The 11136-nt window shown below is 39.7% G+C and overlaps 1 pseudogene; it reads left to right on the top strand.

Moving 5' to 3' along the window:
• Positions 1–3788: 3788 nt before the first annotated feature.
• Positions 3789–5392, top strand: LOC127123222 (formin-like protein 3; annotated as a pseudogene).
• The last annotated feature ends 5744 nt before the right edge of the window (positions 5393–11136 follow it).

Below are 11136 nucleotides of genomic sequence, written 5' to 3' on the forward strand. Positions count from 1 at the left end.
GTGTATCTGGAATGGTCATCAACCACCACGTAGGCATACTTCTTCCCACCAAGACTTTCAACCTGCATAGGTCCCATTAGGTCCATGTGCAGCAGTTCCAGAACTCTGGAGGTTGTGGAATGTCCCAGCTTTGGGTGTGACATCTTGGTTTGCTTGCCCACTTGGCATTCTCCACAGACTCTTCCTTCATCAATCAGAAGCTTTGGCATTCCTCTGACTGCTTCCTTGGATATGATCTTCTTCATTCCACGTAAGTGGAGATGGCCAAGTCTTCTATGCCACAGCTTCACCTCCTGTTCTTCCTTGGCTGAGGAGCAAGTTGTGGAAAAGTTAGAGAGGTCAGGTTCCCACAGATAGCAGTTGTCTTTGGACCTGGTTCCTCTCATAACTTCCTGATTGTCACCATTTGTCACAATGCACTGCTCCTTAGTAAACTGAACATGAAAACCTTGATCACACAGCTGACTTATACTGATGAGGTTTGCAGTTAGTCCTCTTACTAACAGCACATTGTTCAGTTTTGGCACTCCAGAACAGTCCAGTTTGCCCACACCTCTGATTTTTCCTTTGGCACCATCACCAAAAGTCACATAGCTGGTGGTGTGAGGTTGAATGTCTACCAGTAGATTTTCCATACCAGTCATATGTCTTGAGCATCCACTGTCAAGGTACCAGTCTTCTCTGGAAGAAGCCCTTAGGGCAGTGTGTGCTATCCTAGCATACCATTGTTGCTTCTTAATGGGAACACATCGCTTGCGTGTGTTATGCTTAGGTCTGACAGGTGAGGCTCTGTTAGGGAAGCCATGAATCCAGTAGCAGAAGGCTTTTATATGTCCAAGCCTGCCACAGTGGTGACACCTCCAATTCTGGAATATTCTCTTCTGATGATCATTCATCCTAGCTCCTCGATGTTGAGACATCGGTTTTGACATCTGCTTGAACTTCTGAACTTTAGCCTTTGGGCGTTTGTGTTCAGCTCTTTTTCCAAATCCTAGCCCAGATTTGGTTCCAGACTGCTGTCCCACCTTTAGGATTTCTTCCAAGGTGTCAGTTCCCTTATTCATCATTCTGATGGATTTGGTCATCTGGTTCAGCTTGGAGGTCAGCAGGGCTATCTCATCATTCAGCCCTTCTATGGCAGACAGTTGTTTCTGTCTCTCATCTTCCAGTTCCTTGATGAGTTTCTTCTGCTTTTCACCTTGTGCACGTACTTCTGCACTGGTGGTACATAGCTTCTTATATGCTGCAGCAAGTTCATCAAAGGTCAGCTCATCTGCACTTGTGTCATCTTCAGAGACACACACACTAGTTAGTGCAGTGACATGTTTGGCAGATTCTCCTTCAGATTCACTTTCAGAATCTCCTTCAGACCATGTGATAGCTAGCCCCTTATTTTGCAATTTGAGGTAAGTAGGACATTCAGCTCTGACGTGTCCATACCCTTCACAACCATGACACTGGATTCCTTTCCCATGGTTGAACTTTTCTTCAGAAGTTGATCTTTTCTTAATGTCAGACGGGATGTTCTTGACATTGGGTCTACCTCTTTGATCAATCTTCTTCATGAACTTGTTGAATTGCCTTCCAAGCATGGCTAAGGCTTCTGATATACTTTCATCACCTCCAGTATATCCTTCTTCTGCCTCCTCGTCAGCATTAGATACAAAGGCTATGCTTTTCTTCTTCTCAGCATACTCACCTAAGCCCATTTCAAAGGTTTGGAGAGAACCAATGAGCTCATCTACCTTCATATTGCTGATGTCCTGAGCCTCCTCTATAGCAGTGACCTTCATAGCAAACCTCTTAGGCAAGGACCTGAGAATCTTTCTTACAAGTTTCTCTTCGGTCATTTTCTCACCTAGTCCACCAGAGGTGTTTGCAATTTCAAGAATATTCATGTGGAAGTCATGAATAGTCTCATCCTCTTTCATCCTCAGATTTTCAAACTTGGTTGTCAGCATCTGAAGTTTTGACATCTTCACCTTGGAAGTACCTTCATGAGTTACCTTGAGGGTATCCCAAACTTCCTTAGCTAGTTCACAATGGTGCACCAGCCTGAAGATGTTCTTAGTGATTCCATTGAACAGTGCATTCAAGGCTTTGGAATTTCCAAGAGCTAATGCCTCTTGTTCCTTGTCCCAGTCTTCTTCAGGAATCTGCACACTGACTCCATCTTCATCAGTCCTCGTTGGATGTTCCCATCCCTTGTTGACAGCTCTCCAGACTTTGCTGTCTAGAGACCTTAAGAAGGCTATCATGCGAGGCTTCCAGTCATCATAATTAGATCCATCCAACATGGGTGGTCTGTTTGAGTGTCCTAAATCCTTGTCCATGGTACTAGAAAGTAACTTCCCTAGATCTCACCCAGAACTTCACAGGCAGGGTGCCTGCTCTGATGCCAATTGAAATTCTAGTTATCAGACTTTGGATGTCACACTGGTTGTTATGACATCCAATTCTGCACAGACAGGGATTATGCAGAACTTAATTGTAAGTGCAGTAAATAACACAAGTAATTGTTCACCCAGTTCAGTCCAACATGACCTACATCTGGGGGTGTCATACCCCGATTTTGATCCTGAAATTTTTTCATTTTTTCTTTTATTTTTGCATTTGCATACATTCATCCGTATAAAATGGTTTTTAATCACTGGACTTGTGTAATTTTTCAATATTTGATTTTAATTTCAAATCAAGTTTAAAGCCAAATTTCAATTTAATTTTAATTGTTATCTTTACTAATGATTCAAAACTCTAATTGATTTTAATTTTCAAATAGATGTTAGAATTGATGTCAAAAGTAATCTTAACAAATTATTGGATTAATTTGATTTTAATTGGGTTTTATACTGATTTTTTTATTATTATTTAAATTGATATTTAAATTAGTCTTGGATCATTTCTAAAAAATCCATTTTATATACATTTCAAAATCAAATTACAAATAACATTTCAAGTACATTTGCACCATTCACCCCTTTGTTCGATGTTCGTCACTTATGTTATCATTCACATTCTATTGTCATGTTCCTAGTCCTCGCTCATTTAATTAATCATTCATGTGAGCCAGTTTGCTACTCAAGAGTCATTAGTGTTAACGGTGACAAGCATATTATAACATTTGCAAAGAGAGACATTATAGTAATCAGATCTATACATGGTTATGCGTTGAAGCATATGCACATATGGAGATTGCAAATAAGCTCCCTGTAATTGATTATCTTATTACTATGTACGCTAAGTTTGGAAGGCTACATATGACTAGAGCATATTTGAGCAAATGACAGATTTCAATAAAACTCCAAGGTCTTTTGAACTTAAAATGACAGATTTCAATAAAACTCCAAGCTTTTATCCGAACTCTATTTGACCATTCGCACCAGACCGACTGGAGTTTGTAAAAACCCTATGACACGCAATCTTCATCGACCATGTACTTGTATCCATGACAGCAATCCTGGAATGTTTTCTTTGCCAATCCAGCCACGGATCTCAGGGCCAAACCGGCTTCCTAACAATCCGCATAACTTCAAACAGAGCTATGCCTTGTCACGCCCAAAACATCATAACAGTAGTGATGGCAGGCCCTGCAACAAATCCTTAACACAATCAACACTTCAATTTCAATCCTACAAAAGAAAATAAAATCAAAACCCATAAAAGCAAGCTTGCAAAAATTAATCTTGAAAAAGACAGAGGGAACAAAAGCGGCTTCTTGATGATATGAGAAAATTTGTCTCTTTGGTGCGACTCTTCTGAGATGTACATGCTGAAAAGGAAAGCAACTCATGGATGATACTTGGTGGAAGATCTATGCTGATCCAAGGATTGAAGAGAGAGCTATTAAATGCATAAAATCTAGAAAGGCAGCATATGTAGCACTAAGGCTAGCTCTTCAAAAAGCTGTGCAGCTAAGGTTGGAAGAGAAGGAGAAGAACAAAAGTCCTTCATATGCCATGCGGATATCTCTGCAAAATAACAAAGATGATGAAGCCTATGATAGATATACTTAACTCTTTCAATAGGAAGTTGTTATCAACTATCCTACTTTCTTCACCTGCAATAATGCTGCCATTAAGGGTTAAAGATTGGGATAGGGCACTGGTGGAGTCCACTGTTGAACACTTATTGATGAGGAATCTAATATCCCAGCCTGCTGCACTCAATACACAATTAGACCTGCATCAACCAAATTCAAAGCATACTCCTTGCTGTTCAGGAGCTGGGCAATTGTTTTCCTCAAGGTCTTCCAAAGCTTAACCCTGTAAAGGACATGGACGTACGAGATTCAGAGATAGTGAACTTGTCAATCAAATAGAAGAGCTTGAAAAAAAAAGTTGTTTGGTCATCCTATGCATAAGGTTCAAGATGTAGATCAAATTAAGAGCTTTGAGAGGAAAACTGAAGCGAATCATGGAATTCAACACCTGAAAGCAAAAATGCGAGACCTCTACAGCAGCCTCAAGACAATGCAAGAAGGATAGCAGAGATACAACACGAATGCAAATCACCAAGTTACCAACCATAACCTGCATAAAAGCAACTAGCAGAATTCAGCCAAAATTCCAAAGCACTCACAAGCATATAACCATACATTATCATGTAGCATTATAAATCACGATTACAGGCAAAGCTTCTTTAGCAACAACAAATGTGGGAAGAGGTAGTGGTTCTGGTGCCATTGCTGTTAAGAAAATTTTATTAAAGCCTCTACATTGGGTGAAAGTTTCTCGAGCAGCACAAGGTAGTCTATGGGCTGATTCACAGAAACAAGGCAGTGATTCAAGGGTCCCTGAAATAGACATATCAGAATTTGAGACCCTCATCAAGTTCTGTCCTACAAAGGAAGAGATGGAGGTGCTGAAGAACTATACCGGGAACAAGGATATGCTTGGAAAGTGTGAGCAGTTTTTTTATGGAGCTGATGAAGGTTCCACGAGTAGAATCCAAGTTAAGGGTGTTTGCTTTTAAAATCACTTTTTCTTCTGGTCAGGGAGCAGCCCGAGGATCAGCAGTAGGATTCAAATTGGACAGTCTTCTCAAGTTATCTGATACCTGTGCAAGAAACGACAAAATGACTTTAGTACATTATGTGTGTAAGCTTCTTGAGAAAAATGCCATAACTGATAGATTTTTGACAAGAATCTTCTCAATTTGGTTTTCTTCTAAGATCCAACTAGAAGCATTAGCTGAAAAGATGCAAGTTGTGCATAAAGGTTAAGAGAAGATTGAGCAAGAACTTACTGCTTCTGAAAACGATGGTTCTATATCTTCAGGATTTCGCAAGGTGTTGAAGAGTTTTCTTGATTTTGCCGAAGCTGATGTGAAGTCACGTACAGCATTGTATAATAGCAAACACAGTGCCAATAACACACTTAACCCGTGTTCATAATCGGAGCTTTGCAAATAACCGAAGTTGCCCATGAATTGTTGCTAATATTCACTGCAGTAAAGCAAAATAACTGTCAAGCAGTAAAACTCAAGAAATTTCCCAAAATAGGATTAAGACAAGAATCAAGAAGAAAGGTTACGGTAAGGGTACCTCTTCGAAATCCATCATCAAACAGGCTAAACTCCAATTCTGGGCATCCAAAAGCCATCCTGGAACTTTCTCCATTGGACCATTGAGCATCAAACCGAAACCCTAAATCAACAGAGCATAAATAGGGAGAACGAAATCAGTAGAGCACACGAAATAGAGAGAGGGCGGCGAAAAACACAAAAACCCTAAATCAAAACAATCAAAAATACCTGGATTGAAGAGGCGAAGAGAGAAGATTGAAGCATCGTCGGAGCCGTCGTCACCGCCAAAGGTGAGGTTTTCACTCGACTCTCTTTTGAAACCATAGATTTGTGTATTTTCTTGGGTAGCGTTGTGAGCGATTGGGAGAGAGACGCGAGGTTGAGAGTGATTTTGGGAGTGTGCGTTTGAGAGAGGTGAGCGAGGTTGGAAGCGATTGAGGGAGAGAAGTGAGAGAGGTCGCGAGACTGTTTGGGAAAAGAGAAGGTTGAAGATGAATGATGGAGAGTGTCGAGAGATGAGCGAAAGAATGAGAGGGAAGGATGTTTGAGATACTGTTTTGCGTCCTCTTGTTTTCTTTTCTCGTTTAGTTATTCAAGGCTTTATTCTTTTTTTAAGAACAGATTTTTAATTCCCATTTAGTGAGTGTTTAGAGTTTTTAGGTAGGTCATTAACTATGATTTATTAGTTTAGGATTTAGTTAATTGTTTTTTTTAATATTCCCAACCTCTAAAATCCAACAGCCAGGCGGCTGGATTTTTTGGGGTAACCCAACAGTCCTTTTTATTATTATTATTATTATTTTGGTTTTATTTTCTTTAATTTTTCTTTGTTCCAATCTTTTTGATTTATAAAGTCCATTTCACATTGTAAATAACAACTAATCCTAAGTGGTCTAGTGGAGAAGGTTGGTTTTCTAGATCTTTAGTGTAGTGGGTTCGATACTCCTAGGTGTAGTTTTTATTTTCTTTTATATTTATGCTTTATTATTCATATTTCCTTTTTTTATTTATTGTTTAATAATATGACTTGTATTTTTCTTTTAATTGCATCATTCATTCAAAACCATTTTAAAATTATAAAAATCATATTTTTCTCGATTCAACGTCGAGCCCTTTTTCATACCCTTGTAAGTCGAGTGCTTTTTAAGCATCGCCATCAACCTCACATGGCTTACTCTTGGGCCTTCTTACAATGAGCTCTTAAGCAACATCAACTTAACTTCCAATAATTTCAAACCTCGGTACTTTATTCGTTTTAATTTAATATTCAAAAATCATTTTCTTAATAAACGTGAAGAAAAAGATTACCTGGATGGAATGTCCAGTCGTAATCCCGAATATTAGGCTCAAGCTGTAAGAGCTTGTAAGCCATAAATATTCGTCTTCTCTTTAACACTCTAATATTCAAATTATTTTCTAAACAAAGCGTGAAGAAAAAGATTACCTGGATGGAATGTCCAGTCGTAATCCCGAATATTAGGCTCAAGCTGTAAGAGCTTGCAAGCCATAAATATTCGTCTTCACTTCCACACTCTAATATTCAAAAATCATTTTCTAAATAAAAGTTGGAAGAAAAAGGTTACCTGGATGGAATGTCCAGTCGTAATCCCGAATATTAGGCACAAGCTGTAAGAGCTTGCAAGCCGTTAATATTCGTCTTCTCTCTAATATTCAAATCTTTTCCTTAATAAAGTTGGAAGAAAAAGATTACCTGGATGTAATATCCAGTCGTAATCCCGAATATTAGGCTCAAGCTGTAAGGGCTTGTAAGCCATAAATATTTGTCTTCTCTCTAAAACACCTGTAAATATCTCAAACCATCTTCTTAATAAAGTTGGAAGAAAAAGATTACCTGGAGGGAATATCCAGCCGTAATCCCGAATATTAGGCTCAAGCTGTAAGAGCTTGCAAACCGTTAATATTCGTCTTCTCTTTAATATTCAAAATCATTTTTCTAAATAAAAGTTGGAAGAAAAAGGTTACCTGGATGGAATGTCCAGTCGTAATCCTGAATATTAGGCTTAAGCTGTAAGAGCTTGCAAGCCATAAATATTCGTCTTCCCTCCAAAACATTTATAAATATTCGAATCATTTTCTTAACAAATATTGGAAAGAAACAGACTGCCTGGGTGTAATGTCCAGACGTAGTCCCGAGTATTAGACCCAAGCTGTAAGAGCTTGTAGGTCACAAGTACTCGTCTTTCAAACTTCAAAATACCTAATTCATACCTTAATACTTTTTCAATAAAGATGGAAATGGAACATGGTGTATACCATGCACTTCTGAGGCTAGGATTCGAGATGTATATCTCGCTCATCCAAGTTCTCGCCATCACTCAAAATACACCCAACCGATCAAACTCTTTTCTCGCCGTCGTGCGACTAATCAAAAACCTTTTTTCATAAATGAAAGATATATTGTCTTAAGTGATACAAAACAATGTTTCGGCCACGATTGTTGGGTAGAGATAAATGACGCTTTTCCGAATGTAGATTTATAAATCCGTTCGATGTGTGGTGTGCGTCCACTCCTCATCTGTTTTGGGTAAAATAATGTTTTCATCGATTAATACAGTATAGCTTTCGCTAAAATCGACCAACAAACAAACATTTTTCTACCCAGAACTACGTAAGCCTTGATTTCTCTTTTGAGATACGTAGGAGCAGGATTTGTAAATCTTGTCAGGCCCACTAATAAAAAACTTAGGTTTAGTCCTTCGTCAAAAATCCAAAAACATTTTCTTTTCTTTTATTCTTACTTTCCCACTTAATAATTCGAAAAGCCTAACATTTCAAACTAACATTAATGCACACAACTGACCTAATGGTTCCCGTTGAGTACAACGGACGTGAGGGGTGCTAATACCTTCCCCTCGCGTAATCGACTCCCGAACCCTGATTTGGTTGCGACGACCAATAATCATTGTCGTTTTGTCTTGGGTTTTATCGATATTTCCCCTTTCCTTTTTAGGAATAAATAAAGTTCGGTGGCGACTCTGTTCAGTCCATCATTGCGAGCGTGCGATCGCGCTTCGCTTTGAAGTCGTATCCCCATTTTTTCGAGGTGCGACAGATGGCGACTCTGCTGGGGATGGGAACATCCCTAAGTGAGTCAAGCCTAGTTAGGTCGTTTGTGTGCCTTTGTCTGTTTACCTATATGGCTTTTCTTTATTGTTTTTACTATCTCTATTGTTATATTGATATAAATCTGCTGTATTGGTTCGATTACGGTTTGGTACTTGGATATTCTGGTTGCAAACCTTGTGGGAAAGACTTTTTACCCGAGTCTCGAGTAAAAACATAAGATAGGACGAGGTTGAGTAGTGCGGGTCCGCGAGATGTATTTCTCGTTGGGTCGGTACGAGAACCTCACTTAGAGTAGATTCTTGAGAGGATGTTGTCGCTCGGCAAGTAAGTTGCCGTAAGCTTCGATATTTTCTTTAGGATCAATGACTCTGAGAACCATTTGTAGAACCTTAGTTCTTTGCCCAACTAGGAAAGATGGTTGCGTAGTGTGGGTCTGCGAGATGTATTTCTCGTTGGATCGATGCGAGAACCTCACTTAGAGTAGATTCTTTAGATGGAGTTGATGCCCGGCAAGTAAGTTGCCGCAGGTAGCAAACAGTCTAATGGATCCATGACTCTAGGAACTTTTTCAAAAACCTTAGACCATACCTGGTGAGAACCATGTTCTATACAAAGCAATCAAAGTCATCAGTACCTCAGACTTTTGAACCCGTGTATGAAAAAACAAATGTGCATGGCTTGCATTGCATTCATTCGCATTCCATTGCATTTGCATCGCATCATAACGCATGTCATTTTCCAGACAAAATACCAAAAAAAACTCATCCATCTTTTGTCCGTGAAGCAAAGTGATTCTCAACACGCGTTAGAACAAAGAACCATGTCTCAAGATATGATGGACGAGCTAAGGAAAAGCCAAGGAGCACTGAAGGAGGAACTTAACCTTTTGAAGAGCCAAATGAGATGGGTCTTGGAAACCCTGCAAGTCTTGTTGAGAAAAGAGGGTCACCCAATATACGCTGCTGCAACAAAGAGAGCTACTACGCCACATCCATCTGGTGTTACCCCAGGTCAAGGGAAATTCTATGTGGCAACTCCTCATTTACCAGTATATGAACCTCCCTCAAGACGTCATCATCAACAAAATCACCGAAGTCAGGTTCAAAACAAAAATCAGAATCAGAGCAAGAAGAACCAGGACCACAATGACTCGGTTCCGGTACCCTAATGTAACACCCTTCTACCCAAACGACATATTTAATTAATTTATCAGAGTACAACATGTAGAAGAGTTTACATTTCATACCACATATCATCTATCGCATCACAACATAAAACATATTATTTAATTTATTAAATCTTCGCAGCGGACAACAACATAATTATTATCATAATGTGCCAACATGATCTCAACAAAACATCTCAACAAATCATTCATCACAAACAACGTAAATAACAATAATATAGCTATCGGATCCCATAATCCCCGGTGTCACATGACCAGAGCATCTGACTCGACTCTGTAGAATGACCCTACACTTATTCTTCGAACCTCAACAATAGCTACTCCTCTTTATCTGCACATTGCTCATCATAGATGAACATAAACACATGCAGAAGGGGTGAGAATTACATTATTAAATAATAATATAACGACAGAAATATAAACATAAATATGTTTCACATATGCCAACACAATTCATCCTAATCATCATAATCAATAACTCATGAACACCAACAACACAACACATCAAATGCAATGCACACACCCATGCATGACTCGACACGACTCGGTATACCCATTTTGTGATCACTACAGGATCACCACTCCCAGATTCATCACCATAGAATCCGAGTCCCCCGTAAGGAACCAAGCCTCTCAACAAGCCCGGAGTCAACAACATCATTGGAACTCATGTCCGTTCATCACTAGGCATCGGCCTTTCATGAATGCATGCACATCAAACATGCATCATAATCATCATCGCAACAACAACATCATATAGTCATGTTATCATCATCATTAATATCATGACATACAACTCAACAAAACAACAACAACATCATAACGATATCACATCGTCACATAACACATTCATAATTAAACACGTAAATTCAACATATCCTCATCATGACACCTCATACAAATCATATAATCACTATTAATTGTTTATAGTACAACTACAGCGACTTACTAAGAGTCTCGCAACTCAACGTACTCAAAACCCACCAACATTAGCTTCTGCATTTCACCAGTTCGCGCCGCCAACATAGGGACGCGCCGCGAACTCTCCAACTCAACACAGTTCGCGCCGCGAACGAAGGGTCGCGTCGCGAACAACTTATTTCGCTTCAGTACGCGCCGCGAAGCAGGGTTCGCGTCGCGAACCACGAATTACAGAACCCCTCTAAATCCTGCCCAGTTCGCGCCGCGAACTAGGCTTCGCGCCGCGAATCGCGCGCAACCAGAACCCTCTGCTGCAGAATTCAGCGCAGCTTCGCTTCTCTACTCGCCATAACCCGTACCCCACAGCTAGCAAACCAAAATCGACATTTAACAGACACATATACGCAACATACTTCGAT

This window comes from Lathyrus oleraceus, chromosome 2 (assembly GCF_024323335.1).
Source record: "Lathyrus oleraceus cultivar Zhongwan6 chromosome 2, CAAS_Psat_ZW6_1.0, whole genome shotgun sequence".
NCBI classification, from domain to species: Eukaryota; Viridiplantae; Streptophyta; class Magnoliopsida; order Fabales; family Fabaceae; genus Lathyrus; species Lathyrus oleraceus.